This window comes from Tamandua tetradactyla, chromosome 5 (genome assembly GCF_023851605.1).
Source record: "Tamandua tetradactyla isolate mTamTet1 chromosome 5, mTamTet1.pri, whole genome shotgun sequence".
NCBI lineage: Eukaryota > Metazoa > Chordata > Mammalia > Pilosa > Myrmecophagidae > Tamandua > Tamandua tetradactyla.
In genome coordinates this window covers 172,936,279-172,945,012 of record NC_135331.1, presented here as the reverse complement: position 1 = coordinate 172,945,012, position 8,734 = coordinate 172,936,279, and the positions used below count along the sequence as shown (strand labels likewise).

The following is an 8,734-nucleotide window of genomic DNA, read 5'->3' as shown; positions in this document are numbered from 1 at the left end:
GGTATCAGATGAGCAAAACTATACCCAATCAAGATATCGCTTTAATACAAGATAGGGTAAAGATGTTTTTAGACATGCAAACCATCACATTTTTTTCCTGCCAATGCACCCTTTCTACTGGATGATGAGCTGCCTCACTGAGCAAAGGAGTAAGCCAATAAAAGGAAGATGGAGGAATAGCAGACAGGGACTTCAGCACAGGAGATGGGCAAGGGCAATTCCCAGGATGACAGCTGTGCAGCTAACCCAGAAATAGCTACTCAAGAATGAAGCAGAAAGACAGAACTGCAAAAGGGAAGGTTCTGTGAAGAAAGTAAAATCGAGAGCTCTTCCAAGCTGAATTTATTCAGAGGAGAATATCAGTTCTATCAGAGACTTGGAAATAAGCGATTGCTACCAGGAAAATAAAGCGAAGCAAAATGAAGTAGGAATTACAACTCCAAGGATAAGAAAAGAATTGTTTAAACAAGGAAATACGATGAAAGTCTGACACATGGCTCAATTCTGAATAACTTATACTGGTCAAAGTAATATAAAGACTAAATATTGACATCTCAAAAATTATACTGTAACTGTGCTGAAAGAATAGAAGGTAGGAAAGTATCTATGTGTGTGTGTTCAAATAGTAAAAATAAATATATAGCAAAATAATCCTTTTACTTAGAACTGTGAAGGTAAATGCTAGGAAAAAAAAACAATGAAAAGAGTTGATAATGATAATATTTTATATCCAGGGGTTGAAGGAGTTAGGAGAGGGAAGGGTATAGCAAGGGACTGCTGCTTTCACCATAAGCCTAGTAGCAATGAAAATGAGTTTAAAATTGTGCATATTTTTACTTGGATGAAAAATGGGGTATGTATGTATGCATGGGTATGTATAAATTTGCTTGCAGCCTGATTGTGGCTGGGTCTGGAGTCATCTTGAAGCTCCTCACTCATATATGTGGTGGTTGATGTTGGCTGATGGCTGTTGGCTGGAACACTTTAAATATGTCCACTCCATGGGCTTTCTCAAAGCTTGGTGGCAGAGTTCCAAGAGCAAGCATCCTAAGAGAGAGATATAAGAGGAAGCCGCATGGTCTTTTGCAACCTAGCATTGAAAGTCATACAGCTTTTACTCCCATCATTCTATTGGTGGAAGCAGTTACTAAAGCCTACTCAGATGCTGAGGGAGAGGACCTGGATCCCACCTCTTAATGGGAGGAATATAAAAAAATTTGTGGAGTTATTTGAAAACCACAAACAGTAAGTAATATGAAAGCATATAATTAAGTCTTCATCAGTACCTTGCTTTGTTTCCTTCATGGCATTTTTTAATTTTAAAAATTACTCTATTTCTTTATTTTGATGTTGTCTGGTTTCTTTGATTGGTCTGAGAGGTCCATGAGGGCCACGACTTTGTCTTATCCTCCACTTCATCCCCAGTGTCTAGAACAATGTCTAGCTTGTAACAGGTCTCAATTATTATTTGTGGAATGCAATGGAATGGAACTATCCCAGGACTAGGAGCCAGGATAACTGAGTCTCATCCTAGCTCTGCCATTAACAAGTCCTTTTGGAAAGTCATTAATTCTCTGGACCTCAGTTTTATTAGTACTAAAATATGTGTTGTCACAATTTTTAATGTCCCTTATACTAAGGAGTTTCCATAAGGCAAGAGTAGTTTGCACAGGTTTGGGGGCTGCAGAGACTATAATATTTATTTTGTTTTATTTTATATGTGTCCATTTATTGATTGCTGGAAATACAGCCTATTAAGAATACATGACATGCATTTTTGAGGGGAAATTAATGAAATCTGAAAAGAAACATTCAATAAGCCTGCTGTGAGTTAATAAGGTAGCAAAGATTAGATCTCAGGGCAGGGTGAGGACAACCCAAACAGCCACTTACAGTTGTTATTAAGAATCCAGCTACAAATTCTTTTAGAACTCGTTTATTCTTAATTACTTAGGAAGATCAGTCTGTGTCTTTAGCATAAATCATGACTAGGAGAGATGTGAATCATTTAACTACTAAAAAAGGATCGTGCTCTTACTTTAAATTCTTCAAGACAATGCCATTTTTACAAATTCTTCAGTGCCACTTATATGCCTCGGAATTATAAGCAGCTATATAGGTTTAGAAAAGATGAATAACAGATGCAAAAGACTATTAATTTGATCTGAGGATCTACTGCCAAATTATGCCCAGTTCTAAAATTAGCAAATTTTCATGCCCATGTTGTCAATTTTCCCCCAAGATTTCTAACTCATTGGTAGAATAAAATGATATAAATTAAATTCCAATTACACTTAAAAGGACAGAAAGATTAAGTTACTAGGATGCCTCAGAACATCATTAAAAACTATTTAATCAAATACATGGTATATCTGTATACCAAGGTGCTGAAATGAACCCACATCCACAGGGTTATATACCAAAACTTCGTAATGTATTTTGTTTTCTTAAAATGACATCAGTGTTACTTGATGTTCAAGTACTTTGGACTATTTTTTACGGTAGTAGGGATAGAAAACAGAAAATTGTACCCTAATGAACAAAAAAAGGAAGATTTTGACTTTTTTTTTTTAAAGAGGTAGTCTGCTCCTTTCATGAACCTTGTTCTTTCCTAATGCTTCAGCAGGAGTCAGTTATGGCTCACAGTGCTGGGCAAATTGAGGGTAAAAGCATATAGCTTGGATGTGATACCTATTCAGAATCCAAGTTAAGGATCATTCCAAGCCCATCCTCCCTGAAGACATGTTTCATATCTTCTCTGATCTGTATACCAGTAATAGGGTGTAGAGTCAATCCCTTCTCTTTTATAGTCGGCTGGCATTTCTTTACTATCCCAGATACGCACTGAGCCTCCCACAATTTCACCAGCGTTAGGCATCAACACTTCAACAGGCTCGGTGAGACATCAGTCCTCAGGCCATCACTGCCTATAGAAGGGTTTGATCTCTACAGCAAATTGACACCATAAGATTGGTTCATTAATGGTGTCTGTCATCAATCTCTCAGGAGCTTCTGGGATATTGTCTCCAAATTCATAAAAAGTTCCATCTTCTTTCTTTATATTGTGTTCTTTTAGCACACAATGGTATCTGAATGGTTCACACATTTGAAAGGTCATTTGGGAGGCTTGAAGTTCGGGTTGAGCTCATATACTATGCGTGCTGCAGGTGATTTCAAGGCTCTATCACTTCACAAACCAAGTCCTCCAGTCCGTTCAGAAGTTCCTCAAAGGTCAGGAAAGGGCACTCTGCTTCAACATGAGTGTATTCTGCCAGGCGCCTGCATGTCCTAGATTATTCTGCCCTGTAGGACTGCACAATGCAGAACACATCACTCAGAGCTGGGATGCAGGTCTCCAGGTACAGCTAAGAGAACTGAGTCAAAAACGCCTCCTCCCTGAAATAGTCAAGCTTGAAGAGTGCAGCACCACCTTCCACTTGTGTGTGTACTAATTTCAGAGTCACTTCATAGTATCCCCTATCAAAGAAATGATCTCTAAAACACCTGGTGACCACAGACTGTACTTTTAAGATTTTGGACATGTTTTCTCCTCTGATCATCATGCATCTGTTGTTAAGCTGGACGTCAACATCAGCTCCTCCAGCAGGGACCAGCCCATTTAGTTCCCAGAAGTCACATTCAGCTCATGGCCCCCTGGAGCCTGTTTGCCCTTTGGCATGAGATTTAGAGTTTCATACTTGGCGACACTGCTCTGGGGAGATAGAACGACCCCGTTGTAACACTGACATAGCCCATCTGACAAGACACACTGCAGATAATCCGTACCATCCCACAATACCAAAAACATTAAATTCTTTCTTGCTCACCCAGCCAGTGGACACAGCCAAACACCTTTACTCTTTGACCTCTATGGGCTTCTAATGCATGAGTCTTCACATATTTTGGCTCTGGGAGACTTGGATCATTTTTAATGGTAATCTTCTTCACTTCTTTGACTTGGGAGCTGCATCATGTTGCGACTAGAATATTTTTAGGCACTGTTTGAAACAATCTCAAATTTATGCAAAGACTGCAAGTAAAGTACAAAGAACTTTATTCCCTGAACCATTTGAAAGTAAGTTGTCAATCTGATGGCCCATCTTCCCCAGAATTCCCTGAAGACTTTAGTATGTATTTCCTACAAACAAGGAAATTCTCCTACATAACCATAAAATAACCATCAAAATTAGGAAATTAACATTGGAACCCTCCAATCTTCAGACTCCAATCAACGCTTACTAGATGCTGTAATTATAGCAAAAGGATCCAGTTGAGAATCATATTTCACCTTCAGTTGTCATGTCTCTTTAGTCTCATTAACTCTGGAATGGTTCTTCAGCCTTTCTATTTTTTTTTTTTTTAGATGTTTTCTTTTGAAATAATTTTAAACTGGCAGGACAGTTGCAAAATTATACAAAACCAATACAGAAGATCCCAAAATATGCCCAACCCAGAATTTAAAAACTTTTAACATCTGGCCACATTAGGTGTATCATTCTCCTCTCCTCTAATCAATCCATCTATCTATTATCTATTGTTCTAGTTTGCTAGCTGCCAGAATGCAATATACCAGAAACAGAATGGTTTTTAAAAAGGGAAATTTAATAAGTTGCTAGTTTACAGTTCTAAGGCCAAGAAAATGTCCCAGTTAAAATAAGACTATAGAAATGTCCAATCTAAGGCATCCAGGCAAAGATACCTTGGTTCAAGAAGGCTGATAAAGTTCAGAGTTTCTCTCTCAAGTGGAAGGGCACATGGCGAACATAGTCAGAGTTTCTCTCTCATCTGGAAAGGCACACGGTGAACACGGTCAGGGTTCCTCTCTCATCTGGAAGGGCAAATGGCAGACACTGTGTCATCTGCTAGCCTCTTCTTCTGGCTTCCTGTTTCATGAGGTTCCCCAGGAAGCATTTTCCTTCTTCATCTCCAAAGGATGCTGGCTGGTGGACTCTGCTTCTTGTGGCAATGTCGTTCTGCTCTGCTCTCTCTGAATCTCCTGTCTCTAATCTCCTTCATACTCCAAAATGTTTCCTCTTTTATAGGACTTCAGAAACTAATCAAGACTCACCCAAATGGGTGGAGACATGCCTCTATCTAATCCAGTTTAACAACCACTCTTGACTAAATCACATCTCCAGGGAGATGATCTAATTACAGTTTCAAGCACACAATACTGAATAGGGATTAGAAGAAATGGCTGCCTTTCAAAATGGGATTAGGATTAAAACATGGCTTTTCTAGGGTACATACATCATTTCAAACCAGCACATCTATCTTTATTTTCTAAGATTTGAGAGTAGGTTACATATAACATGCCTCTTGAACACTTAAAACATCCATGAACTTTTCCTAAGATCAAAGAAAATCCTTTAATAATAATATTCTTTAATAATGAGAGTATTAAAGAAATTTAATATCATTATAAAGTTTGCAGTCTATATTCAAATCTTTTCATATGTCCCAATAGTGTCCTTGTGGGCATTTTATCCTCCATTATAGGTCCAGTCCAGGATCATGTGCTGCATTTAAATGTCATTGTCTTTTTAGTCTCTTTCCCTCTCTTTTTTTATGACTGTGGAAATACACACCACATACAGTTGTCCATATAAACCACTCTCAAGTGCACAATTCAGTGGGATCAAAACATCCACCTTATAGTGCCACCACCAATACCATCCATCACCAGAAATTTTCTATCACCCCAAACAAAAACCCTACATCCATTATACATTAACTTTCCATCTTCCCCGCCTTCACCACATACCTGGTAGCCTGTATTCTGTTTTTGATCTTTATGAATTTGCATAGTAAATACATATAGTATTTCATATAAGTGGAATCATGTAGTGTCTGTCCTTTGTGTCTGACTAATTTCACTCAACATGATAGTTTCATGGCTCATTCACTTTACAACATGTATCAGAGCTTCATTCCCTTTTACAACCAAGATATTCTATTGTATAGTGTTTTAGTTTGCTAATACTGCTGGAAAGCAATATACCAGAAATGGAATGGCTTTAAAAGGGAATTTATGGGCCACGGTGGCTCAGCAGGCAAGAATGCTCACCTGCCATGCCAGAGGACCCGGGTTCAATTCCCGGTTCCTGCCCACGTGAAAAAAAAAACGGGGGGGGGGGATGTATTAAGTTACAAGTCTACAGTTCTAAGGCCTTAAAAATGTCCAAACTAAGGCATCCAGATAAAGATACCTTGACTCTGAAGAAATGCCAAATGCATCTGGATTTCTCTGTCAGCCGGGAAGTCATGTGCCTGGCATCTGATGTCCTTGCTCCTGGTTTGTTGCTTTCAGCTCCTGGTTCCAGTGGCCTCCTCTCTGAGCTTCTGTCTGTCTCCAAGCATCTCCAAACATCCCTGTCTATGTCAACTCTGGGCACTTTCTTTCTCCATGAACTTTCTTAAAGATTGCAGTAAATTAATTAAGACCCACCTTGAATGGGTGGAGTCACATCTCCATCTAATCAGAAGGTAAAACCCACAGTTGGGTGTGTTGCATCTCCACAGAAACAACCTAAGCAAAAAGCCTTTGCCTTTTCAAATCATTTGCCTATTTTTAAATTGGATTGTTTGTGTTTTTGTTGTTGAATGTATGAGTTATTTATATATTCTGGATTCTAAGACTTTATCAGGTAGGGGTAGCTGGGGACTGTGGGAAGATGGCTGTGTTAGTTAGATTCAGTTGTTAACTTGACCAGGTGAGCATACCTAGTCTTGTTGCTGTGGACATAAGCCAATGGTACGTGAAACTCATCTGTTGCTGATTACATCTGCAGTTGGCTAAGAGGCATGTCTGCTGCCATGAGTGACATTTGACTTAATTGGCTGGTGCTTAAATGAGAGATAGCAACATAGCACAGCTAAGCAGCTCGGCATTCCTCATTTCAGCACTTGCAGCTCAGCCCAGGCCTTTGGAGATGCAGAAAGATGTCACCCCAGGGAAAGTTGTTGGAACCCAGGGGTCTAGAGAGAAGACCAACAGAGACCATCCTGTGCCTTCCACATAAGAAAGAACTTCAGTGGAAAGTTAGCTGCCTTTCCTCTGAAGAACTAACAAAATAAATCCCCTTTTATTAAAAGCCAATCCGCCTCTGGTGTGTTGCATTCTGGCAGCTAGCAAACTAGAACAATGGCAGAGCAGGAAGTTCCAGGAATCAGTACTTCTACCAGAACAACTATTCAACTAGCAGGAGCTGTGTGAATCAACTATATAGAAACTCCAGAGTAAAGTAGGAGACTGTGTAGCATACATGGAAAGGCCCAAGGAAGAGGCCAGTAAATAGAAGTAAATTCCCAGTGAATTTCACCCTCTGTGTGTCAGCTACCATTTCTCATCCTCTGGTCTTGAGGCAGGGGTCCACAGCTCCAGCTCCTGGTGCAGCTTGCTGGTGTCAGGGTGGGATATAAGATCCCCAAGATATAGGAGGGTGTGATCAGATCGCCGATCACTGGTTTTGATCAGGTACTTCAGATTTTGGGGGGCCCTGACTCAGAGAATGGCTATTGTTCCAAACCTCCTCTGGCAAAACTGGCTGAGGAGTCTTTAAAAGAGTACCTTTCTCCAAAACTATGGAAAACAGTTCAAGGACTGCATTGATTTGGCAAATGCCATGTCAAGAAAACACACCTTTAAAGGCCACAAATGAAGACCTGGTACCATGGGGCCCCTCCCCTAACCCTTAATCAGCCTGTGGATTTAGACTGCACTCCCATTGTGGGTCACTGGCCTTGTTCTGGCTGGGAAAGACTGACTTAAGAAAAATCCTTTTAAGTTCATCCCCATCTCAAAATTTGCCCTCCAAGAAAAAGAAACTTGGGACAGAGAAAGCAGTGTAAGAAACAAGTCAAACAGTGCTGCCAAAGGCTTACCTGCTTTAAGTCCTACAATAGAGCACCCAGGATTAGAGAGCAAGTCTTTATCTACGGAAGTAGAGGGGCATTCAAATTCCTGTAAACAGGGGCCCCTTAAGGATACTAACAAACAAAAGCCCAGTACAAGAAACAGGCAGAAACATGGGACAGAAACCCTAGAACGAGCTGAGACCCAGAATCAAGGGTTTGAGAAAACCTTCTCGACCAAAAGGGGGAAGAGTGAAATGAGACAAAATAAAGTGTCAATGGCTGAGAGATTCCAAACAGAGTCTAGAGGTTATTCTGGAGGTTATTCTTACCCATTAAATAGATATCAGCTTGTTAATCCAGATGTAATGGAGAGGCTGGAAGGAACTGCCTGAAAATGTAGAGCTGTGTTCCAGTAGCCATGTTTCTTGAAGATGATTGTATAATGATACAGCTTTTGCCACGTAACTATGTGATTGTGAAAACCTTGTGTCTGATGCTCCTTTTATCTACTTTATCAACAGGAAACGTATTCCATACATTTTACTATATGGAATAAAGATGAATAATAAGGGGAACAAATGTTACAATAAATTTAGATTGAAATGCTAGTGATCAATGAAAGGGAGGGGTAAGGGGCATGGTATGTATGAATTTTTTTCTGTTTTCTTTTTATTTCTTTTTCTGAATAGATGCAAATGTTCCAAGAAATTATTATGATGATGAATATGCAACTATGTGATGATATTGTGAATTACTGATTATATATGTAGAATGGAATGATCAAAAGTTAAGAATGTTTGCATTTGTTTGGTGTTATATTTTTTTAAAAAATAAATTAAAACAAAAGCGAAAAACACTGCTCTATATTTAACCACAG

General features: G+C 39.4%; 1 pseudogene; it reads right to left on the bottom strand.

The window, feature by feature from the left end:
- Window positions 1–2,633: 2,633 nt before the first annotated feature.
- Window positions 2,634–8,734, bottom strand: part of LOC143683393 (asparagine--tRNA ligase, cytoplasmic pseudogene) — a 29,380-nt pseudogene continuing 23,279 nt past the window's right edge.